Source organism: Leuciscus leuciscus, assembly GCF_965113295.1.
Source record: "Leuciscus leuciscus genome assembly, chromosome: 3".
Taxonomy (NCBI): Eukaryota; Metazoa; Chordata; class Actinopteri; order Cypriniformes; family Leuciscidae; genus Leuciscus; species Leuciscus leuciscus.
Window position 1 is genome coordinate 55974958 of NC_138727.1, and position 27429 is coordinate 56002386.

Consider the following 27429-nt stretch of genomic DNA (forward strand, 5'->3'; position numbering starts at 1 on the left):
AGTAATTAAACTCTGATTGGAGGATAGTAATACAAGTTATAACTTTATGAAACTAACAAAGAACTTTGAGCATAAAATTTAGACAAAATAGCCCATTGCTTATGAGTGTTGAGCTATATTTACATTTCAGTGAGAATAAGTGTTGAATAACTTTTGTGTATGTTGGGGTAATCATCATAAGCAAATCTTTCTTTTTTGACCTCATTAAGGGTCATGGACATGTCTGCAAGTTGTGTACAATGTGTGATGAAAAATGTATATACAATGATTATGTTAAGAGTAATTTGGACTCTTAACACTTTCATATTCAAAATAGAAACCTTTCTTTCATGTACATTCTTGTTATGTGCTGTTCTTGCTGCACTGTGAATGTGATGGTGATGGAGCTACCCTTCATTTCTTATAATGACGCTGTTCTCTTTTCCCTTCAGGCCCAGAAACAGTGTCAGCTGAACTCACAGAGGCAGACCTTATCCACAAATATTTCTCAGAGGGCCACACATATGAAGTGATCCTTGATTTTCTTGCAACAAAGCACAATATTTTCCTGAGTCTGAGCACCTTAAAGAGAAGGCTAAGAAATGCAGGCCTAACAAGGAGGATAGAGTATACTCCCATTGACACTGTGAATGCCGCTATTACACATGAACTGACAGGTGCAGGTCAGCTTTTGGGTTACAGAGCACTGTGGCAGACATTGCGACAGAAGTATTTCCTGACAGTTAAAAGGGATGATGTAATGCATACAATTCGCAGGCTGGATCCATCTGGAGTTCAACTTCGCCATAGGCACAGATTTGTCCGAAGAGGATACATTACAGCAGGACCAAACCAAGTGTGGCATGTCGATGGGTATGATAAGCTCAAACCATTTGGTGTTGCCATCAGTGGCTGTATTGATGGCTTTTCTAGGAAAGTGATGTGGCTCAGCAGTGGCAGCTCTAATAACGACCCAGGGATAATTGCTTCCTATTACATGCAGTGTGTATCAAACTTTGGACTTCCAGCACGCCTTCGCACAGACTGTGGGACAGAAAATGGCACTATGGTAGCCATTCACTGTGCATTAAGAGCACAGCATACAGATGATTTTGCAGGAGCCCTCAGTCACATGTATGGCACCTCAACTGCAAATCAACGAATTGAAAGTTGGTGGTCCTTTTTCAGGAGGCAAAGGTAAAGTCCTTTTAAAAATAATTGCAAATGTAATGCTACTTATTAGTCTGTCGTGTTTTTTTGTGTGTTGTCACATGACTGAGGGTTTAAGCTGTGCCACAACATATACCATAACACTAGACTAAATGTGATGCAAATCTTTTTCCTTATGCTTTAAGGTTTTATTTACATGGATGTTTAAAATTATAAAAAAAAAAAAAAATGGTATACAATTTAAATAATAGCATTTGTTTTAGAAATCATATCCATATAACATTTATTCAGCACTAAAGTAAAACATTGTGTATACTGTCATTTCATCGTTAGGACACAGTTCTGGATTGAGCTCTTCAGTGACCTGAGAGAGAGACTTTTCAATGGCAGCCATGAGCATAAGTGCCTTCTACGGTATGTCTTCTTGAGCATCCCTGCAGAAGGACTTTGATGAGTACAGACAACTTTGGAACAACCACACCATCCGACCTGTTCGTCAGTCTCGATGTCATTCTGGTAAACCAGAAGCAATGTATCACCTGCCTCACAGGTTCGTATTTATCCATACAATGTGTGACCATTTTCATTAAAAATCAGATTCCATTTTCACGTGAAATTGAATCATTAATTATCGCAGAAATGTAATCATTATTGAATTATTACTATAGGGTTGCCTATAGCTGACGCAGAAGTGTATAGTGGAATGTTTAAAAAATGTCCACTTGGCACTCTTTCCACAAGTCCCTCACTTGACGATTATCCTATTATTTTAAATCAGAAAAAAAGACAGATAAAAAAAAAAAAGAATTCAGATATTCTTAGACAAAAAAAAACAAAAAAACATTCCACAACAAAACCCAAATGTACAATGCACAACACAAAAAAGGTGGATTATTAAGATACAGTACCACAAAGTGCCTTTGTAGTAGAAGCAAATATAATGACGATATTTGACAACAGAGGAGGACCTCTCAATCAGCCTTTGGCTGACTTGTCATCAAATTCAAAACCATTAAAAAAAAATAGATGTTGGGTTATAATTTATTACAGCTGGGGAACTGACTTGCAGAATGTTTTTTTTTTTTTTTTTTTTTTTTTTACCTTAGCCATAGTAGCTTTTAATATTACAATTTGAAAATGAGTTGACTTGGAGTTTTTTTTTATTTCTGACTGGCCTTAGGTTTGGTGCAAGAGATTGTGGATTCCCAGTGTCACAGGAAGTGATTCAAGAGTTTGAGGACATTCTACCACCGCAGCGAAGTCTTTGTGGTGATGGTAATCTCCAAGTTCTTTTTGCAGACTTAGAGAGACAGAGTGGGCTGTCTCGACCAGTAAACTGGATAAATGCTGTTGAGCATTACATAACACTCAAAAATATGTCTGGACTTTAAAATCATTAGTTTCTTATAATCTGATATGCCATTACAGTTAAGTCTTCTCATAATCTACTGGGTGGCTTGATCTGCTATTTGCAAAGAACATTTATGCTTCCAGGAGGATATAGATTTTTTAGATCCTGTGAACAGCCCTCACATACTTTAAAGTGTTATATAATCCCTATTTTACTTATCTAGACAGTATAGTGTAACTTCTTAACTGCTGACTTAAACTAATACAATACAACTTGTGCGTGCAAAATCCAAAATCACATGAATGTGCAGCATTTTGTACAAATAGAGACATAGTTGTTGATACAAAACCTTGATTTTGTATTAATGTAGGCCAGAATTTGTGCATGCAACAAGTAAGATGTGTATTTGTGGATGAGGTGGATGTGACACGCGTGCATTCATTGACTCGTTTCTGAGTCGATCCTATTTGATGCATTTGGATTTTGAGACTTTCATTTCGCGGTTTCGCCTTGCATGATCCACACACAGCTGTCTGAGAAAACCTGCTACCACTAGATGGCAGTATTTCGCTAAAACAGACAATGGCAGCGTAATCAAGCGTTCTTCCTCATTTAAGCACCAAATTTAGTGAGACAGGGGTAGCTGCAGCTTGGAGTAATGGGCGTGGCAAGAGGTAGGGGCATGGCAAGAGGTTTCTCATTGGTCAAAGGAGTTTCCTCCTGGACAGAGTCAGAGCCATAGAGATGTGGCGACACAGCAATGGCGGCTCGTGGAGCCTCTCAATATTTCCCGAAAGTAGCAGCAGCGCGGTAGAACAGACCGTTTGTGATGCACTTTTAAAAGGTAAGACATTTAAAGAATAAGATTGTATATTAGCTGTACATCTGAATCAAATTAACTTGTGTATTAAAGCATGCTAGTTTACTATTGCTCTCTAAATTAGTAGTTTTAGGGGACGTTATCAGATAAAAGAAAGGTCACTGGATAAAGTTAGTAGTGCATAACAAACCACGAACAGCCTATTAATGGTTAAAACCGTTCTATTAATGCATTTTTATCCTTTGTTGTGTAATAAGAGGTAAATGCTTCTAAACAGGTGTTAAATATAACATTGGGGAGTGTGATAGTGATAGGTGGAAGTGATCAAATGAGAATAACCATTTCATTCCTCATTAAATGTGCAATAACAAAACAAAAAAATCCTTATTTTAGATTGCATTTTTATGTAACAAAAACTTATGGGTGGAGTTTTTTAGGCATTGTGTTTCTGTAAGCTACCTGTCTATTCATGGATTTCATCCGGTCCCTTTCCACAGGTGTATTAATCAAGCACAATGCAGTCTGCATTCATAATCTAGGTGCTTGATTTTATACACCTGTGGAAAGGGACCAGATGAAACCCATGAATATTATGTTTCAGCTCAGCTGATTTTTGGATTGATGGGAAAGGGAAATGGAAGTTTATTCGTGAGATTAAAAACAATGCTTAAAAGCAGCAAGCCATTTACAAAAACAAATCACACTAGACTAAATGGGGAATAATACTAAATACCACAACATGTAATATATGCTACTATAATTTGTCCCGTTTTTGTCTCCTTTATCTCTTTCAACACAAGAAGCAGAAAGGGATTCAGTGGATCCTGAAGACTCCCTGCACTGACGCTGTACCCTCACCTTCAGTTTCAACTCCTTGGATTTTACAAGACTTTCCTTGCTCCTTATTTTTAATAAACATTAAACTTCCCAGTGTTGGTCTTTGTGAAAAAGTTCAGATGCACCCAAGTATGATTAGTGCACAATTTAGCATAAAATCTTTAGTTCTATTTAGACTGCTCCTGCTGACTCGAGCATATTTTCTCCTCTGTGTCGGACACTACAAGAACAACATGGAGGAAATGACAGACAACATGCTTGACGTGCAGTTTATTAGACATTTATAGACATTATTAGACACTTATAAAATCCCATTGTGCTAAATCAATGCTATATGTGTGTGTGTGTGTGTGTGTGTGTGTGTGTGTGTGTGTGTGTGTGTGTACTCGTCTATCTATCTAACTGGGGACCTTGGTGTCGTTACACACTCACTAACAGGGGACCGTCGAGCCAAGTGGGGACATTTTTCAAGTCCCCTGTTGGTCATGCTTTAAAACATGTTAAAATCAGCCAAAACACGCTCTGGTTAATTTTGTACATTTTTGACCAAGTGGGGACTTACATGTGTGTGTGTGTTTAAGTCCATACTCAGCAGCGCTCCTGTAGGCTGGAGCAGGAACTGCAGTGGCCCATTAACACACGTCGTTCACACTTCTCTATTGTCTGAATGGCTGCTGTCCTTGAGAGGCTCTGAGACTGTAGAGCTGCTGTTTAACTGCTTCAGTAACACTTTATAATAACTGCACGCTATTAATCATTAGTTAAGCATTAGTAAAGAGTTAATTCATTTATAAAGCATTAATATACACTAATAAGCAGTATATAAATGCAGTTATAAATGCTTTATTCCTGTTTTAAAAGCATATCTATAATGTGTTTAATAATTGTATTTTCATACTTTATTAATGATCAATTTATCATTTCTAAATGAAGTATAGCATCATTTACAAAGCAGTTATTTAGGAGTTGTCAGTGGTTCATAAGATCCCTTAGAAAGTGTGAGTAAATGATTAAACTAATTCAATGTACATTCATACATCATACACTTATTATTCAGACATATAGTAATAGTTACTTAGTGTGTTAATAAATGCCTTATTAACATGTATTTCTACTGTAGTTCAGGTAGTTATAAAGCATTTAGTAGAGGTCAGTTCACAATTTTTTGTGAGCTCATCTAAAGTGAGGACTAGTTATGCTAGTTATGTAGGAGATTTAAAGGCTGTTAATATTTCTATGTTCTCTATCACTGTGTTGTGTTGTGTTTGTTTCCTTTTTCTGTTTAGAAGATAACTGAGTCTTTAAATCTCCTTTATAAATGCTTTACTAGGCATAACTAGTCCTCACTTTTGCTCACAAAATAGTGAACTGACCACTACTAAATGCTTTATAACTCCCTGAATCTACTACATTTACTCACACTTTCTAAGTGATCTTATTAATCACTGACAACTCCTAAATAACTGCTTTGTAAATAATGCTATACTTCATTTAGAAATGATAAATTGATAATTAATAAAGTATGAAAATACAATTATTAAACACATTATAGATATCCTTATAAATCAATAATACAGCATTTAAAGCTGTATTTATAAACGGCTTATTAATGTCTGCTTTATGAATTATGATTTAACTGTTTACTAATGCTTAACTAATGATTAATTAAATGCAGTTATTATAAAGGGTTACCATATATATATTATATAATATTTTTCAGAATATAACTTCAAATATGCATTTTTTTAATAAAAAATAAAATAAAAAAAACATGCCAAGAGGGGATCTACAACTCAATGTTATAATTATAATGTAATTATTATTATATTATAAAGGTATTAATAATGCGACAGATAGTATTGGCTGCCTATTAATTAAAACATCATTTCTAAAAAAAAAAAAAAAAAAATCAATAGACATGTCCTTAATTTTCTGTTTCCTTTGTTTCTAGGATGTTGATGTACAGAGAAAGTCAGTGTTTGAAATATTGCTCAATTTAAATGCAACCAAACATATGTCGTTCGTTACCATCCAACAGTGGACCTTTCTTTAAGATCTAATTCAAAACTTTTGAGTTGACTTGCTGCATCTGGTCATTTTGAAGAAACAAAAATGAAATCATTTTTTTCATAATATAACTTTAAAAAAAATTAAAATTAAAAAAAATAAACATGCCAAGATTGAATCTCAACTCTGAACGATCTCTACCTATACAACAGTGGACTCACAATAGCCTGCAATGGAACTGTGTGTGTGTGTGTGAATAGTTAAGTATGTCTTTATTTTGTAACTATAAGTTATATATATATTTATATATAGGCCTTCATAGATACTTTCTATGCTTGGTTATGCAGTCCCTAACAATTTACTTGCCATTGTTATGTGCCATTGCACTCACACATACATGTCTATATTACTAACAGACCAATGTCGCTCTACACTGGCCAAGTGAGGACTCAATGAACGATGTCTATCTATACAAGTGAGGACTTGAACAGTGTGTGTGTGTGTGTGTGTGTGTGTGAACAGTGAAGTGAACTGGCAGTGAAGTCTGTCTTCATTATGTATATATAGTATATTATATAGTATATTATATATTATGCCATTATCAGTCATAATATTTGTTTATTTTATTTAACACTTATTTTCTCTCTTCATAGATACTTTCTATGTTTGGTTATGCAGTCCCTTTAGGGTTTATAGGATTAATCAAACAGAAATAGCTCTTTAAGGTAACGATTTCAGGTCACTATAGTGACCTATATTTAGTATAGCGTAAAGCATACTTTATACAGTGAATAATGATTTTATTAATCAAAATGAACTTCGCGTCCCCAGTTGGATGGTAAAGAACGATACGTGTTTGGCTGCTTTGTACATTTCTTGCCATCACAAACACACTGTAAAGATTTTGGAGGTCAATCTCAAAATGTTATGTCGAAAAACTAAAGTGCAATAAATAATACACGCTTTAGGGTCTGTTTACACGACATCATTTTCAACTGAAAACTGAAAACGTTTTGGCCGTTCATTTCAACGAAAATGCCATTTTGGGGGCCTGACAATGAACGCTTTTGAAAACGAGTTTTTGTGAGCTCATCTAAAGTGAGGACTAGTTATGCCTTGTAAAGCATTTATAAAGGAGATTTAAAGGCTGTTAATATTTCTATGTTCTCTATCGTGTTGTGTTTGTTTCCTTTTTCTGTTTAGAATATAAATGAGTCTTTAAATCTCCTTTATAAATTATTTACAAAGCATAACTAGTCCTCACTTTAGATGAGCTCGCAAAATAGTGAACTGACCACTACTAAATGCTTTATAACTGCCTGAATCTACTACATTTACTCACACTTTCTAAGTGATCTTATTAATCACTGTAAACACCTAAATAACTGATTTGTAAATAATGCTATACTTCATTTAGAAATGATAAATTGATTTAATAAAGTATGAAAATGCAATTATTAAACACATTATAGATATGCTTCTAACTCAATAATACAGCGTTTAAAGGTGTATTTATAAACTGCTTACTAATGTCTGCTTTATGAATTATGATTTATCTGTTTACCAATGCTTAACTAATGATTAATAGGATGCAGTTTTTATAAAGGGTTACCATATATATTATATTATATTTCTCAAAATATAACTTCAAATTTGCATTTTTTTTAATAAAAAAAAAAGCATGCCAAGAGGGGATCTGCAACTAAATGTTATAATTATAATGTAATTATTATTATATTAAGATATTAATAATGCGACTGATAGTATTGGCTGCCTATTAATTAAAACATAATTTCTACTCTTAAAAAAAAATCAATAGACATGTCCTTATTTTTCTGTTTCCTTTGTTTCTAGGATGTTGATGTACAGAGAAAGTCAGTGTTTGAAATATTGCTCAATTTAAATGCAACCAAACATATGTCGTTCGTTACCATCCAACAGTGGACCTTTCTTTAAGATCTAATTCAAAACTTTTGAGTTGACTTGCTGCATCTGGTCATTTTGAAGAAACAAAAATTAAATCATTTTTTTCATAATATAACTTTAAAAAAATCAAAATTAAAAAAATTAAACAAATTAAACATGCCAAGATTGAATCTCAACTCTGAACGATCTCTACCTATACAACAGTGGACTCACAATAGCCTGCAATGGAACTGTGTGTGTGTGTGTGTGTGTGTGATGAAGACGAGCACACCAGCTCGCCTTCGGGGAGAAATGTGAGTCCGTGTATGGATGTAAAAGGATGGCGCACTCGCAGAAGCACTTCGTGCAAGGTGGAATTTATTTACAGTGCCAATAAGAAGACCGTCCACAGTGAAGTATATGTACAGGTGCACACAAAAAGGGAAAGAAAAACCCTAAAAGTACAACAACAAAAAGATAAAGACGAAAACTCTTTAACAAAAACGTATCTACAGTACACAAAGGTTTTGTTCGCTTGAGGCACCACAGTTGCACTCTCGCTTTCTGACTTGGTTAACAAGTGATGACTTTAGGTTTGGCCTTGGCTTAAATAGGCCAAACCCCGCCCCTTTTTGGGACACACCAATTCCCGAAACATATAACAATTAATACACACACAAATACTTCATCTATTTGATTATCCATTCCCAATATACTATATATATTAATAATACACATATACCCAAATAAAACACATAATACATTCACACATAATACACTTAACACATAATTTTTCCATTTGACTACACACCTATTCACACTAGACAATGGTTTCGTCTACTTCCGGTTTCGATGCGCCGACGCGACCCTGCCATGACGTCATAAACGGCCGCCGCTCGCTCGTTCGGTTCGGCCGATGGCGCCGGAAGACTGACTACGCCCACACGGACAAACAACACGAACGAAACAACCAGACAGTGCAATGTAAGTGTATGAAATGACCGGGGAATGAATATGGAAAGGAGAGTGGAGAAATGGATGAATGTCCAGGTGCTATCATCATCGCGTGTGCACCCGTTCCTATGATAGCGTCTATGGCAGGGAGGAACGAGATGTTGATGAATGAGGTCAGTATGTATGTGCGTATATATGCATGTATGTGTTTGTGCCAGTGCTGCTTCCCCAGCGGTGGCAGCTAATGTGACTTTATCACATCACCTTCCCCCTCTCCTAGCCGCGTACTGGCCGGAAACCTGGACAGGTAGTCGGCTACCACGTTGAGTCTGCCCGGTCGGTGCCGTATCTTGAAACAGTACGGCTGCAGGGCGAGGTACCACCGTGTGACTCTGGCATTGTGGTCCTTCATGGACTGAATCCAGGTTAGGGCCCGGTGGTCGGTTTCTAGATCGAACTCTCGACCAAGGAGGTAGTAGCGTAAGCTGTCCAGGGACCACTTGATGGCGAGACCTTCCTTCTCGACCGCCGAATATCTAGTTTCCCGGGGCAGTAGCTTCCGGCTAAGGTAAACAACTGGCCTCTCTTCTCCAGCGCTTCCCTGGGCAAGGACCGCACCAATCCCTGTTGCGGATGCGTCTACTTGCACCAGGAACCTCTGAGAAAAGTCTGGACTCTGCAGGACTGGGCTGGAGCACATCTTGTCTTTTAGCGTTGTGAAAGCTGTCTCGCAGTCATCAGTCCATCTAATAGGGTTCTTCACCGGTTTTGACAACAGGTTAGTCAGGGGGACTGCAATGGAGGCAAAGTTTGGTACAAATCTCCTGTACCAGCCTACCAGTCCTAGGAATGACCTCACTTCTTTCTTGGTCTTTGGGTGTGGGCTCTTTCGGATTGCCTCCACCTTGTCAATCTGTGGTCTCAGTTGTCCGTTGCCCAAGTGATACCCAAGGTAGTTTGCCTCTTTCTTTGCCCACTCACATTTTGAAACGTTTAATGTCAATCCTGCTTCCTCTATCCTCTTTAGGGTTTGTTGGAGGTGTTGAAGATGCTCTTCCCAAGAATTGCTATGGATTACCACGTCATCCAGGTATGCCGCAGACCAGTCTTCACAGTCTTGGAGGACTCTGTCCATCAGCCTCTGGAATGTGGCTGGTGCCCCGTGCAGGCCAAAAGGAAGGACTGTGAATTGATATAGTCCTAATGGTGTTCGGAATGCGGAGTATGGTCTGGACTGAGGGTTGAGGGGTTCCTGCCAGTATCCCTTACACAGGTCTAACGTGGTGATGTACCGAGCTCTTCCAATTTTCTCCAGCAGATCATCTATTCTTGGCATGGGGTATGCATCGAATTTAGATTGGGCGTTGAGCTTACGAAAGTCGATGCAGGCACGCAGGGATCCATCCTTCTTGGGTATGATCACCATCGGGCTGCTCCACTCGCTCGTTGAAGGTTCTATCACTCCTAGCTCCTTCATCACCTTGATCTCTTCCTTTAAAGGTTCCACCAGCCTCTCAGGCACCCGGTAAGGACGTTGGCGTGATGGTGTTGGATCTGAAAGGTGGATGGTATGTTGGGTTAGCTCAGTCCGTCCAGGCCTCTGACGGAACATAGCGGGAAACTGGTTCAGGAGGTGCTGCAGCTCTTTCCTCTTGGAGTCTTCTAGGTGCGATAGATTCACCACAGACGGCTGCCTCTTTGCATCCTCTGATTCCTCTTCCACCTCCACCTTCCTCACCAGAAGAGATGTTTCGGGTCCCTTACCGGGTGGCTCCTTCCACTCCTTTAGTAGGTTCACGTGGTAGGTCTGCCTGGTCTTGCCCTTATCCGGATGATGAACTTCATAGGTGACTGGCCCCATCTTGCGGACGACGCTGTATGGTCCTTGCCATTTAGCCAGTAGCTTGCTCGTCGAAGTTGGCAACAGGAGTAATACCTTCTGCCCCGGTTGGAATTGTCGTAGCCTGGCGCGTTCGTCATACCATCTTTTCTGTGCTCGTTGTTTTTCCTGTAGGTTCTCTTCGGCTTGTTCTCTGTACTGCTCCAGGCGATCTCGCATCTCTAGCACATACTGTACGATGCCACCTTTCTCCTCCATCTTGGATGTAGGTTCCTCCTCCCAGCCTTTCTTCAGCAGGTCCAGGGGTCCTTGTACCTGCCATCCGTAGAGGAGCTCAAACGGTGAGAATCCCGTTGATGCTTGGGGTACCTCTCGGTAGGCAAAGAGAACAAACGGTAGCCACTTGTCCCAGTCTCGTCCTGTGTCCGCAACGAACTTCCGCAACATGTTCTTGAGGGTTTGGTTGAACCTCTCCACCAGACCGTCCGTCTGAGGGTGATATGGAGTTGTTCGGATGGATTTTATGCCCAACTGCTTGTTCAGCTGCCCCATCAGTCGTGAGGTAAAATTCGTACCCTGGTCTGTCAGGATCTCCTCAGGTATGCCGACTCTGGAGAAGAGTTGAACCAGGGCATGGATGATCTTCGTTGTGGTGATAGAACGGAGTGGGAAGGCCTCAGGATACCTTGTGGCGTAGTCGTTGACTACCAGGATGTAGCGATGTCCAGCACTGCTCTTTTCCAATGGTCCCACAATGTCCATGGCGATCCGCCTAAAAGGTGCAGAGATGACAGGGAGGGGTTGCAGGGGTGCTCTGCTCCGCTGGGATACAGCACTCGTCTTTTGGCAGACAGCACATGTGTTGCAGTGCGTTTGTACATCAGTGTATAGTGTGGGCCAGTAAAAGCGTGAGCCAATACGTGCATATGTTTTCTGTTGGCCCAGGTGGCCAGCCCATGGAACAGTGTGTGCAAGGTGCAGAACAAGAGATCGACACCCAGATGGTACAATCAGACGAGTCACATCATTCGTTCGCACATACAACACACCATTCATCACTACATATTCTTCTTTGCACAGATTCAAATTCTTTCCACACTCAGCTTTGACAAATAAAGGTTTTAAAGTTTCATCTTCCCTTTGGAGTTGTGCTATGTTCCCTGGGACCTTCCAGCCATTAACTTCAAGGCCCTCCACCGAGGCTTCAGAGGCTGGGGTACCCAGGTACTTTGCAAGCCGCCTTTGGCGCCGTGACTTTTTAGGGCCTTTGGTCCCTCCCTGCAACAGACTACCATCCAAGTCTGGCAGTGGCTGCAGACCTGCCCTGACTTGAGCTCGAGTAAGAGCAGGACATGACAAATTAACAGTGGCAGTGGCAAAAGAATGTTCAGAGTCCTTGATGGTGGGTTGCAAGAGTTCATATAACACTGGTAAGTCTCTTCCTAGAATCATATCAGCTGGTAAATTGTCCACTATGGCAACATTCAGCAGGTACATTTGTTCCTGTACCTCTACCATTATCTCAGCTCGGGGATACTGCTTTACATCCCCATGTACGCATTGAACAGAGGTAGTGTTCACATAATTGACATTATTTACAAAGCATGATTTCAACATTGACAGAGAACTTCCAGTGTCCAAGAGTGCTTTTAGTGCATGTCCATTAGCAATCACCTCATATACAATCTGACCCTCCCCCACAGTGTCAAAATCACAGTCCCCTTCTCTAGGCACATAACAAAACCCCGTAAGCTTTGCTTTGCGAGCGGGACACACAGCTGCCTTGTGGCCCGGCTGCTGGCAGTAAAAGCAAAGCAAGTCTTTGGCTGTTGATTTTGGACCTTGTGCCTGGTCAGCTAGTTCCACACGACCCCTTTCAGCCCCAGTGTTATGTGAAACACCACGTACAGTACCTTTGAGTGGTTGAGTACGAAGACCGCCGCGATGAGCATTCAGGTACTGCTGAGCCAACTTTGCTGCCACCAGTCCTGACCTCGGCTCGTGCTCTCTCACCCAGGTGCGTGCGTCGTAGGGTAGCACCCGAAGAAGCTGCTCCAGGATGATGGCCTCTCCGATCTCCTCTTTGGAGTGCTCCTCCGGTCGCACCCACCGCTTGTACAGATTCTTTAGCCGGTGGTAAGTCTCTGTTGGCGACTCTGCAGCTGGGACTGTAGACGATCGGAAGCGCTGGCGGTAGGTCTCTGGAGATATATTGAACTTCTCCAGCAGTGCTTCCCTCAGATCAGTGTAGACCTCAGCTTCCTCCTCGTCCATTGCCAGGTATGTTTCCAATGCTCGCCCTGTCAGCAACGGGACCAGACGGTAGCTCCACTCCTCCTCGGGCCACCTCCAGGTCCTGGCCAGACGCTCGAACCGCCGAAGATAATTCTCGATGTCTTCCCCCTCCTGGAAGCTCGGCATCTTCGGATCAGCCCACTGCCTTGGCTCTCTCGGTGCTGCGGCATTCAGGGAGTCTTGGAAATAGACTGGTCCGTGTCTTGTGGATACCTTCGGTGCTGGCATTGGTAGCTCCATTCGTTCGCTCTCCACGTCAAGTGAGGTCTCAGCTGGACGAATCGACCGCACGATGGACTCACGAAGACCGCGGAGCTCCTGCAGATACCGCTCCTCTCTCTGTTCTTGAGTGTTGAGAAAACTGCGCATCATGGAAACCATACCCTCGTCAGCTGTAGCGTCAGGAGTGATTGACTTGGTTGGTTGTGGACTGGACTTTGGTGAGATTCTGGGAAGACTCGTGGCTCCCTCCTCATCCTCCGTATTCTCACCAGAATTCCAGATCTCCTCCTCCTCTGACGCTGCCTTCTCTGTGGATCGTAAACCCACCCTGGGTTTTCTCCCTCTCGGCGCTGCCTTGCGAGTCGTCATCCCACCGCTGCCACCAAATGTCTATTTGTCCAAATGTCTAAAAAATGTCTAAAAAAATCTATTTCAATGTGATATTACTGAAATTAATTTTTAACAGTTTAACAGTACTATTATTATTAACAGTTTTAAAAAGAGTATGTAAACGTGCAAATTAGCCTGTATAGAACATAAAGTTCTGTTGGTGTTTGTGTTTAAGAATAATTAATGTAAATGGAACAAAATGCATTCAATGACATCTTTCAAAGCAGTGATCCACAGTTTAGCTCACATAGACGGATGGTGTGATCACTGTGTGAAGAGAGTTTTGAAAAAGTGACTTTAGAATTGGGAAACTTACATTTTATTTGTGTTTGGAATAATCATTAATTTAGTTTCATTGTAAACATAGTGCTAAACAAGTAAACAAGATTTTATATTTAAATATTATATTATAATATATAATACTGATTTCAGAATTGTGCAAGGTGTATTTTCCGGAATCTCTGTGTGAACCAAACTGTGGATCATTTATTATTGCTTTGGCAAAAAATTTTTTTATTTCTAACTTAACACAAACACCAACAGACATTTATGTTCTATACAGGCCAATTTGCAGATGTTTACATTCTCTAATCAAAACTGATGTTCAAAACCTAATATTTAAATTCTGAATCTAAAAAAAACAAAAACAAAAACATATATATTTAACTAAACACCTATACAAGTGTTAATCTCAGTTTCATATTTTTGTACAGTATTGTAAACGTGGATAATGTAACATTAACTGCAGTGAACAGTAGATAGTGTAATTCTTGTTTTATTTATTTTTTAAATACATTTTTACAAAAGAAAACTTTACAAAAATAAATTTGGCAGGGTAAATCCCAGCGTTTTCTCTAGTTTATTCTAGTGTATTTGAGAAGTTGCACAGATATTGGTAACACTACTCTGGGGGTTGTTGGCCAGTTTTCTCACCTAAGAAAAACACTGGCCTTTAAGGCCTTCCTGCATTGATATGTAAATTGCGTGTGGGGGGGAAGTGCAACAACTCAATATCACACACCCTAGTCTACATACACATGAAAAATACCTATTTTAGAATATCAAGGATAGTAATGAGTTATGGTTAAATCATTCAATCATTTATACCACAGTCTTAAATGATGTCTTAAATGATATCAGGTTAAAAGACCATGATATCTTCTCCAAACCAACTTACAGCTTGACAGCAGTTCATTTCACATTCAAAATGCACTGAAACTTCATTCTCAGATCAACTCATTCTTCCAGAACACTAGAAAAGGTTTTACCCCCCAAAAACACACGTTAAATAAAAAAACACACAAATAACGGGTAGAATTCTAACATATTTCTGCTGTTTTCTGTTGTTCAGAATTCACAGCATTTTATGTCACATGGTCATTGTTTACAGTACAGTACACATTTCCCCCAAGTTTCCCCTTTTTATAGATGGTGATGAAACTGAAAGATTAATACCTGAATGTGTTCAGCTACATCTAATTGTTTTGATAGTATTTAATTTTTTAGATTCTGAAAATATTTTACTACGGTATTACTGTAGAAGTGTTGCAAATGTCTGTGTCATTCAATGTTGTATTAATGCATTCAGTGACTACATCTTCCAAACTACATATTTCACTTAGACACAACCACTGCCAAAACTCAGAGCCCATTTTTATACACTCTTTTCTACGCTCAAAACTGTTAAACATAATTGAAAGATCTTATAAACATTGAGATCTTTCAATTTAAATGAATTAATTTCTCACTTAAACACAAAGACCAACATAACTTGATTTACTATACAGGCTTATTTGCACATGCTTACATATTATTTCCAAGACTGTGTTATTTATTTTAAAAACCTAAGCTAGACTGAAATGTGCAATATTTCTACCGTATACCACAAAGATATGTAATTTAAGTCCAAAGGGAAACTATGTTTTTATTGTATTTTTATTACTGCCAATGTCTGAGAGACAACAACCCATAAGATTGCTAAAGTAAAAAATGTGTACCGTTGGTTCATTAATGTTAAGTAATATTTTTGACTCGAACAAAATCACTTAGTTGTCAATTTTTAGGTATTTGAAATGTACTATCATTAACTTTTGTAATGTTAATTTATATTATGTTATATATATGCACGGTAAAACTCTCTCCAATATGATATATACACATTATAATGCTTGATCTGTAGATAAAAGGCTGTGGATTTGCATAAAATGACTTTATTTTGTGTATTTGTATTTTATGTTTGTTGCTGTTTTAAAACGACTCGCTACCGTGTGCCTGTTCACACCACAAGGACTATGAATCGGCATCAAACGCACAATAACTGGAATTTAAAACTTCACTATGTGAAGAAACAAATGATCAATAAACTGTTGGACAGATATAGGCTACACTAGGATTTGTGCGCTCGAAATTTCTTCGCTTTGTGCCGTGAACTTTTAAATGCGCACTTGTGCAGCGCTGAACACTGTGACTCCATGTTGCTTTGAGCACATCATTCTGCACCCGCGATGCGCATACGCGCTTTGTGCGCTCTGTTTTGAAGCGTTTCATATTATCATGGTTTTTCCTATATTTTTTATACCTAGCCTGCACAATACATTTAAAATAAGCATAATTTAATTGTATATTATATTGTATGCACTAAAGCTGGTGAAAACCTATCTCAGGTCCACAATGTCAGATGACAGATTAAGCAATTTAGGTGTTCTAAGTATTGAGTCAAGGAGGGCAAAGGCCTTAAATCTAGATGAATTTGCTGATCTTTTTGCAAAAAAAACACAAAAATCGTAGAATGCAGTTAATGTGACTGATTCTGAATATGTAACGCAAATTTAAAAAAATATAATGGCAATGCAAATACATTGTTGAATGATTGGTAATCATGGTATTTTGCCTGTTAATGCCTATAGTGCAGTGCAGAAAATGATATGACAACAATAAGGTCTAAACTGGCCCCTCTAACAGTACAACTGGCCCCAGCTTGCCCCCAGCTTGAATGTGAGGCTATATATAAAGCAGAAAAGCGCAATATAAATAAAATGTATCATCATCATCATGTGATTATATTTACTACTTTTGTGAATAAATCTTGCTGCAGCATTTTGGACCAGTTGAAGGCGAGCGATTTGTGACTTGGAAATACCGCAATACAATGAGTTGCTGTAGTCTAAATGGGAAGTAATAAAAGCATGAACAGCCATCTCTAGTGTTTTGTCAGTTAGGAAGTGTTTAATTTTAGACAAAAGACGGAGTTGATAGAAACTAGATCCAGTTACTGAAGATATTTGTTTGTCAAATTTTAAAGGCCCATCTAAAAGCACACCCCAAACCTTTCTTACTTTGTCAAAAAAAAAAAAAAAAAAAAAAAAAACTCAAATACTCATGAACATGTGAACACGTGATGATAAGTACGCATGTGACCATGTTATATACTTGTGCATGACCTGCCTGATCTCATGAAAATGCATCTCTATGGCACGCATTGTGTTTATCGTGCAATTTTTACGCGAAAATATATTTTTTTACATGCATATAATACGCACTTTATTGAGTGTAATACACACACATCCTACAAAACTAATCCTAACCAAACATATAATACATATTACATATTACACACCACTACTAAACCTACCCTAAACCCACCCATGCCTATCATATGCATGTATAAATTGCACAATAAACACAATGTGTGCTATAGAGACGCATTTAGTGTGACCGGGTTGGAATGACGTAACAATTTCACAAATTCACGTTTATGTTGTTTACATGCAGATGGTAAAGGCATCGTTTTCAAAACGAGTGATAAAAGGCATATTATATAATATACTATATAATATACTATATATACATAATGAAGACAGACTTCACTGCCAGTTCACTTCACTGTTCACACACACACACACACACTGTTCAAGTCCTCACTTGTATAGATAGATATCGTTCATTGAGTCCTCACTTGGCCAGTGTAGAGCGACATTGGTCTGTTAGTAATATAGACATGTATGTGTGAGTGCAATGGCACATAACAATGGCAAGTAAATTGTTAGGGACTGCATAACCAAGCATAGAAAGTATCTATGAAGGCCTATATATAAATATATATAACTTATAGTTACAAAATAAAGACATACTTAACTGTTCACACACACACACTGTGATAAAGTCACATTAGCTGCCACCGCTGGGGAAGCAGCACTGGCACAAACACATACATGCATATATACGCACATACATACTGACCTCATTCATCAACATCTCGTTCCTCCCTGCCATAGACGCTATCATAGGAACGGGTGCACACGCGATGATGATAGCACCTGGACATTCATCCATTTCTCCACTCTCCTTTCCATATTCATTCCCCGGTCATTTCATACACTTACATTGCACTGTCTGGTTGTTTCGTTCGTGTTGTTTGTCCGTGTGGGCGTAGTCAGTCTTCCGGCGCCATCGGCCGAACCGAACGAGCGAGCGGCGGCCGTTTATGACGTCATGGCAGGGTCGCGTCGGCGCATCGAAACCGGAAGTAGACGAAACCATTGTCTAGTGTGAATAGGTGTGTAGTCAAATGGAAAAATTATGTGTTAAGTGTATTATGTGTGAATGTATTATGTGTTTTATTTGGGTATATGTGTATTATTAATATATATAGTATATTGGGAATGGATAATCAAATAGATGAAGTATTTGTGTGTGTATTAATTGTTATATGTTTCGGGAATTGGTGTGTCCCAAAAAGGGGCGGGGTTTGGCCTATTTAAGCCAAGGCCAAACCTAAAGTCATCACTTGTTAACCAAGTCAGAAAGCGAGAGTGCAACTGTGGTGCCTCAAGCGAACAAAACCTTTGTGTACTGTAGATACGTTTTTGTTAAAGAGTTTTCGTCTTTATCTTTTTGTTGTTGTACTTTTAGGGTTTTTCTTTCCCTTTTTGTGTGCACCTGTACATATACTTCACTGTGGACGGTCTTCTTATTGGCACTGTAAATAAATTCCACCTTGCACGAAGTGCTTCTGCGAGTGCGCCATCCTTTTACATCCATACACGGACTCACATTTCTCCCCGAAGGCGAGCTGGTGTGCTCGTCTTCATCACACACACACACACACACAGTTCCATTGCAGGCTATTGTGAGTCCACTGTTGTATAGGTAGAGATCGTTCAGAGTTGAGATTCAATCTTGGCATGTTTAATTTGTTTAATTTTTTTAATTTTGATTTTTTTAAAGTTATATTATGAAAAAAATGATTTAATTTTTGTTTCTTCAAAATGACCAGATGCAGCAAGTCAACTCAAAAGTTTTGAATTAGATCTTAAAGAAAGGTCCACTGTTGGATGGTAACGAACGACATATGTTTGGTTGCATTTAAATTGAGCAATATTTCAAACACTGACTTTCTCTGTACATCAACATCCTAGAAACAAAGGAAACAGAAAAATAAGGACATGTCTATTGATTTTTTTTTAAGAGTAGAAATTATGTTTTAATTAATAGGCAGCCAATACTATCAGTCGCATTATTAATATCTTAATATAATAATAATTACATTATAATTATAACATTTAGTTGCAGATCCCCTCTTGGCATGCTTTTTTTTTTATTAAAAAAAATGCAAATTTGAAGTTATATTTTGAGAAATATAATATAATATGGTAACCCTTTATAAAAACTGCATCCTATTAATCATTAGTTAAGCATTGGTAAACAGATAAATCATAATTCATAAAGCAGACATTAGTAAGCAGTTTATAAATACACCTTTAAACGCTGTATTATTGAGTTAGAAGCATATCTATAATGTGTTTAATAATTGCATTTTCATACTTTATTAAATCAATTTATCATTTCTAAATGAAGTATAGCATTATTTACAAATCAGTTATTTAGGTGTTTACAGTGATTAATAAGATCACTTAGAAAGTGTGAGTAAATGTAGTAGATTCAGGCAGTTATAAAGCATTTAGTAGTGGTCAGTTCACTATTTTGCGAGCTCATCTAAAGTGAGGACTAGTTATGCTTTGTAAATAATTTATAAAGGAGATTTAAAGACTCATTTATATTCTAAACAGAAAAAGGAAACAAACACAACACGATAGAGAACATAGAAATATTAACAGCCTTTAAATCTCCTTTATAAATGCTTTACAAGGCATAACTAGTCCTCACTTTAGATGAGCTCACAAAAACTCGTTTTCAAAAGCGTTCATTGTCAGGCCCCCAAAATGGCATTTTCGTTGAAATGAACGGCCAAAACGTTTTCAGTTTTCAGTTGAAAATGATGTCGTGTAAACAGACCCTAAAGCGTGTATTATTTATTGCACTTTAGTTTTTCGACATAACATTTTGAGATTGACCTCCAAAATCTTTACAGTGTGTTTGTGATGGCAAGAAATGTACAAAGCAGCCAAACACGTATCGTTCTTTACCATCCAACTGGGGACGCGAAGTTCATTTTGATTAATAAAATCATTATTCACTGTATAAAGTATGCTTTACGCTATACTAAATATAGGTCACTATAGTGACCTGAAATCGTTACCTTAAAGAGCTATTTCTGTTTGATTAATCCTATAAACCCTAAAGGGACTGCATAACCAAACATAGAAAGTATCTATGAAGAGAGAAAATAAGTGTTAAATAAAATAAACAAATATTATGACTGATAAAAGGCATAATATATAATATACTATATAATATACTATATATACATAATGAAGACAGACTTCACTGCCAGTTCACTTCACTGTTCACACACACACACACACACACACACACACTGTTCAAGTCCTCACTTGTATAGATAGACATCGTTCATTGAGTCCTCACTTGGCCAGTGTAGAGCGACATTGGTCTGTTAGTAATATAGACATGTATGTGTGAGTGCAATGGCACATAACAATGGCAAGTAAATTGTTAGGGACTGCATAACCAAGCATAGAAAGTATCTATGAAGGCCTATATATAAATATATATATAACTTATAGTTACAAAATAAAGACATACTTAACTATTCACACACACACACACAGTTCCATTGCAGGCTATTGTGAGTCCACTGTTGTATAGGTAGAGATCGTTCAGAGTTGAGATTCAATCTTGGCATGTTTATTTTTTTTAATTTTAATTTTTTTTAAAGTTATATTATGAAAAAAATGATTTCATTTTTGTTTCTTCAAAATGACCAGATGCAGCAAGTCAACTCAAAAGTTTTGAATTAGATCTTAAAGAAAGGTCCACTGTTGGATGGTAACGAACGACATATGTTTGGTTGCATTTAAATTGAGCAATATTTCAAACACTGACTTTCTCTGTACATCAACATCCTAGAAACAAAGGAAACAGAAAATTAAGGACATGTCTATTGATTTTTTTTTTTTTTTTTTTAGAAATGATGTTTTAATTAATAGGCAGCCAATACTATCTGTCGCATTATTAATACCTTTATAATATAATAATAATTACATTATAATTATAACATTGAGTTGTAGATCCCCTCTTGGCATGTTTTTTTTATTTTATTTTTTATTAAAAAAATGCATATTTGAAGTTATATTCTGAAAAATATTATATAATATATATATGGTAACCCTTTATAATAACTGCATTTAATTAATCATTAGTTAAGCATTAGTAAACAGTTAAATCATAATTCATAAAGCAGACATTAATAAGCCGTTTATAAATACAGCTTTAAATGCTGTATTATTGATTTATAAGGATATCTATAATGTGTTTAATAATTGTATTTTCATACTTTATTAATTATCAATTTATCATTTCTAAATGAAGTATAGCATTATTTACAAAGCAGTTATTTAGGAGTTGTCAGTGATTAATAAGATCACTTAGAAAGTGTGAGTAAATGTAGTAGATTCAGGGAGTTATAAAGCATTTAGTAGTGGTCAGTTCACTATTTTGTGAGCAAAAGTGAGGACTAGTTATGCCTAGTAAAGCATTTATAAAGGAGATTTAAAGACTCAGTTATCTTCTAAACAGAAAAAGGAAACAAACACAACACAACACAGTGATAGAGAACATAGAAATATTAACAGCCTTTAAATCTCCTACATAACTAGCATAACTAGTCCTCACTTTAGATGAGCTCACAAAAAATTGTGAACTGACCTCTACTAAATGCTTTATAACTACCTGAACTACAGTAGAAATACATGTTAATAAGGCATTTATTAACACACTAAGTAACTATTACTATATGTCTGAATAATAAGTGTATGATGTATGAATGTACATTGAATTAGTTTAATCATTTACTCACACTTTCTAAGGGATCTTATGAACCACTGACAACTCCTAAATAACTGCTTTGTAAATGATGCTATACTTCATTTAGAAATGATAAATTGATCATTAATAAAGTATGAAAATACAATTATTAAACACATTATAGATATGCTTTTAAAACAGGAATAAAGCATTTATAACTGCATTTATATACTGCTTATTAGTGTATATTAATGCTTTATAAATGAATTAACTCTTTACTAATGCTTAACTAATGATTAATAGCGTGCAGTTATTATAAAGTGTTACTGAAGCAGTTAAACAGCAGCTCTACAGTCTCAGAGCCTCTCAAGGACAGCAGCCATTCAGACAATAGAGAAGTGTGAACGACGTGTGTTAATGGGCCACTGCAGTTCCTGCTCCAGCCTACAGGAGCGCTGCTGAGTATGGACTTAAACACACACACACATGTAAGTCCCCACTTGGTCAAAAATGTACAAAATTAACCAGAGCGTGTTTTGGCTGATTTTAACATGTTTTAAAGCATGACCAACAGGGGACTTGAAAAATGTCCCCACTTGGCTCGACGGTCCCCTGTTAGTGAGTGTGTAACGACACCAAGGTCCCCAGTTAGATAGATAGACGAGTACACACACACACACACACACACACACACACACACACACACACACACACATATAGCATTGATTTAGCACAATGGGATTTTATAAGTGTCTAATAATGTCTATAAATGTCTAATAAACTGCACGTCAAGCATGTTGTCTGTCATTTCCTCCATGTTGTTCTTGTAGTGTCCGACACAGAGGAGAAAATATGCTCGAGTCAGCAGGAGCAGTCTAAATAGAACTAAAGATTTTATGCTAAATTGTGCACTAATCATACTTGGGTGCATCTGAACTTTTTCACAAAGACCAACACTGGGAAGTTTAATGTTTATTAAAAATAAGGAGCAAGGAAAGTCTTGTAAAATCCAAGGAGTTGAAACTGAAGGTGAGGGTACAGCGTCAGTGCAGGGAGTCTTCAGGATCCACTGAATCCCTTTCTGCTTCTTGTGTTGAAAGAGATAAAGGAGACAAAAACGGGACAAATTATAGTAGCATATATTACATGTTGTGGTATTTAGTATTATTCCCCATTTAGTCTAGTGTGATTTGTTTTTGTAAATGGCTTGCTGCTTTTAAGCATTGTTTTTAATCTCACGAATAAACTTCCATTTCCCTTTCCCATCAATCCAAAAATCAGCTGAGCTGAAACATAATATTCATGGGTTTCATCTGGTCCCTTTCCACAGGTGTATAAAATCAAGCACCTAGATTATGAATGCAGACTGCATTGTGCTTGATTAATACACCTGTGGAAAGGGACCGGATGAAATCCATGAATAGACAGGTAGCTTACAGAAACACAATGCCTAAAAAACTCCACCCATAAGTTTTTGTTACATAAAAATGCAATCTAAAATAAGGATTTTTTTGTTTTGTTATTGCACATTTAATGAGGAATGAAATGGTTATTCTCATTTGATCACTTCCACCTATCACTATCACACTCCCCAATGTTATATTTAACACCTGTTTAGAAGCATTTACCTCTTATTACACAACAAAGGATAAAAATGCATTAATAGAACGGTTTTAACCATTAATAGGCTGTTCGTGGTTTGTTATGCACTACTAACTTTATCCAGTGACCTTTCTTTTATCTGATAACGTCCCCTAAAACTACTAATTTAGAGAGCAATAGTAAACTAGCATGCTTTAATACACAAGTTAATTTGATTCAGATGTACAGCTAATATACAATCTTATTCTTTAAATGTCTTACCTTTTAAAAGTGCATCACAAACGGTCTGTTCTACCGCGCTGCTGCTACTTTCGGGAAATATTGAGAGGCTCCACGAGCCGCCATTGCTGTGTCGCCACATCTCTATGGCTCTGACTCTGTCCAGGAGGAAACTCCTTTGACCAATGAGAAACCTCTTGCCATGCCCCTACCTCTTACCACGCCCATTACTCCAAGCTGCAGCTACCCCTGTCTCACTAAATTTGGTGCTTAAATGAGGAAGAACGCTTGATTACGCTGCCATTGTCTGTTTTAGCGAAATACTGCCATCTAGTGGTAGCAGGTTTTCTCAGACAGCTGTGTGTGGATCATGCAAGGCGAAACCGCGAAATGAAAGTCTCAAAATCCAAATGCATCAAATAGGATCGACTCAGAAACGAGTCAATGAATGCACGCGTGTCACATCCACCTCATCCACAAATACACATCTTACTTGTTGCATGCACAAATTCTGGCCTACATTAATACAAAATCAAGGTTTTGTATCAACAACTATGTCTCTATTTGTACAAAATGCTGCACATTCATGTGATTTTGGATTTTGCACGCACAAGTTGTATTGTATTAGTTTAAGTCAGCAGTTAAGAAGTTACACTATACTGTCTAGATAAGTAAAATAGGGATTATATAACACTTTAAAGTATGTGAGGGCTGTTCACAGGATCTAAAAAATCTATATCCTCCTGGAAGCATAAATGTTCTTTGCAAATAGCAGATCAAGCCACCCAGTAGATTATGAGAAGACTTAACTGTAATGGCATATCAGATTATAAGAAACTAATGATTTTAAAGTCCAGACATATTTTTGAGTGTTATGTAATGCTCAACAGCATTTATCCAGTTTACTGGTCGAGACAGCCCACTCTGTCTCTCTAAGTCTGCAAAAAGAACTTGGAGATTACCATCACCACAAAGACTTCGCTGCGGTGGTAGAATGTCCTCAAACTCTTGAATCACTTCCTGTGACACTGGGAATCCACAATCTCTTGCACCAAACCTAAGGCCAGTCAGAAATAAAAAAAAACTCCAAGTCAACTCATTTTCAAATTGTAATATTAAAAGCTACTATGGCTAAGGTAAAAAAAAAAAAAAAAAAAAAAAAAACATTCTGCAAGTCAGTTCCCCAGCTGTAATAAATTATAACCCAACATCTATTTTTTTTTAATGGTTTTGAATTTGATGACAAGTCAGCCAAAGGCTGATTGAGAGGTCCTCCTCTGTTGTCAAATATCGTCATTATATTTGCTTCTACTACAAAGGCACTTTGTGGTACTGTATCTTAATAATCCACCTTTTTTGTGTTGTGCATTGTACATTTGGGTTTTGTTGTGGAATGTTTTTTTTTTGTTTTTTTTGTCTAAGAATATCTGAATTCTTTTTTTTTTTTATCTGTCTTTTTTTCTGATTTAAAATAATAGGATAATCGTCAAGTGAGGGACTTGTGGAAAGAGTGCCAAGTAGACATTTTTTAAACATTCCACTATACACTTCTGCGTCAGCTATAGGCAACCCTATAGTAATAATTCAATAATGATTACATTTCTGCGATAATTAATGATTCAATTTCACGTGAAAATGGAATCTGATTTTTAATGAAAATGGTCACACATTGTATGGATAAATACGAACCTGTGAGGCAGATGATACATTGCTTCTGGTTTACCAGAATGACATCGAGACTGACGAACAGGTCGGATGGTGTGGTTGTTCCAAAGTTGTCTGTACTCATCAAAGTCCTTCTGCAGGGATGCTCAAGAAGACATACCGTAGAAGGCACTTATGCTCATGGCTGCCATTGAAAAGTCTCTCTCTCAGGTCACTGAAGAGCTCAATCCAGAACTGTGTCCTAACGATGAAATGACAGTATACACAATGTTTTACTTTAGTGCTGAATAAATGTTATATGGATATGATTTCTAAAACAAATGCTATTATTTAAATTGTATACCATTTTTTTTTTTTTTTTATAATTTTAAACATCCATGTAAATAAAACCTTAAAGCATAAGGAAAAAGATTTGCATCACATTTAGTCTAGTGTTATGGTATATGTTGTGGCACAGCTTAAACCCTCAGTCATGTGACAACACACAAAAAAACACGACAGACTAATAAGTAGCATTACATTTGCAATTATTTTTAAAAGGACTTTACCTTTGCCTCCTGAAAAAGGACCACCAACTTTCAATTCGTTGATTTGCAGTTGAGGTGCCATACATGTGACTGAGGGCTCCTGCAAAATCATCTGTATGCTGTGCTCTTAATGCACAGTGAATGGCTACCATAGTGCCATTTTCTGTCCCACAGTCTGTGCGAAGGCGTGCTGGAAGTCCAAAGTTTGATACACACTGCATGTAATAGGAAGCAATTATCCCTGGGTCGTTATTAGAGCTGCCACTGCTGAGCCACATCACTTTCCTAGAAAAGCCATCAATACAGCCACTGATGGCAACACCAAATGGTTTGAGCTTATCATACCCATCGACATGCCACACTTGGTTTGGTCCTGCTGTAATGTATCCTCTTCGGACAAATCTGTGCCTATGGCGAAGTTGAACTCCAGATGGATCCAGCCTGCGAATTGTATGCATTACATCATCCCTTTTAACTGTCAGGAAATACTTCTGTCGCAATGTCTGCCACAGTGCTCTGTAACCCAAAAGCTGACCTGCACCTGTCAGTTCATGTGTAATAGCGGCATTCACAGTGTCAATGGGAGTATACTCTATCCTCCTTGTTAGGCCTGCATTTCTTAGCCTTCTCTTTAAGGTGCTCAGACTCAGGAAAATATTGTGCTTTGTTGCAAGAAAATCAAGGATCACTTCATATGTGTGGCCCTCTGAGAAATATTTGTGGATAAGGTCTGCCTCTGTGAGTTCAGCTGACACTGTTTCTGGGCCTGAAGGGAAAAGAGAACAGCGTCATTATAAGAAATGAAGGGTAGCTCCATCACCATCACATTCACAGTGCAGCAAGAACAGCACATAACAAGAATGTACATGAAAGAAAGGTTTCTATTTTGAATATGAAAGTGTTAAGAGTCCAAATTACTCTTAACATAATCATTGTATATACATTTTTCATCACACATTGTACACAACTTGCAGACATGTCCATGACCCTTAATGAGGTCAAAAAAGAAAGATTTGCTTATGATGATTACCCCAACATACACAAAAGTTATTCAACACTTATTCTCACTGAAATGTAAATATAGCTCAACACTCATAAGAAATGGGCTATTTTGTCTAAATTTTATGCTCAAAGTTCTTTGTTAGTTTCATAAAGTTATAACTTGTATTGCTATCCTCCAATCAGAGTTTAATTACTTTAAGCAATGCCAGTTAAGGTTATTAATTGTTAACTGATAAGAAAAAGATAATAAAATTAATTTAATTTCATATTAGTAGCTGTCAGCTAAACCTATAGGCAGGGTTGGGGAGTAACGGAATACATGTAACGGCGTTATGTAATCAGGATACAAAAATCCAGTAACTGTAATCCGTTACAGTTATGTCAAAAAACATAGTAATCAGATTATAGTTACATTTTGAAA

The 27429-nt window shown here is 37.5% G+C and overlaps 3 long non-coding RNA genes across 3 annotated transcripts; 2 read left to right on the forward strand and 1 right to left on the reverse strand.

Annotated features, from left to right (window-relative positions):
* The first annotated feature begins 371 nt into the window (after window positions 1-371).
* On the forward strand, window positions 372-3164 carry LOC309493970. The gene is made up of 3 exons (XR_014204148.1): window positions 372-1176; window positions 1483-1699; window positions 2330-3164. It is a non-coding gene; the product is annotated as an uncharacterized lncRNA (long non-coding RNA).
* A 58-nt stretch (window positions 3165-3222) lies between these two features.
* On the forward strand, window positions 3223-4248 carry LOC309493920. The gene is made up of 2 exons (XR_014204093.1): window positions 3223-3344; window positions 4121-4248. It is a non-coding gene; the product is annotated as an uncharacterized lncRNA (long non-coding RNA).
* Window positions 4249-22952: 18704 nt separating this feature from the next.
* On the reverse strand, window positions 22953-23978 carry LOC309493922. The gene is made up of 2 exons (XR_014204095.1): window positions 23857-23978; window positions 22953-23080 (listed from the first exon to the last, which is right to left on the reverse strand). It is a non-coding gene; the product is annotated as an uncharacterized lncRNA (long non-coding RNA).
* Window positions 23979-27429: the final 3451 nt, after the last annotated feature.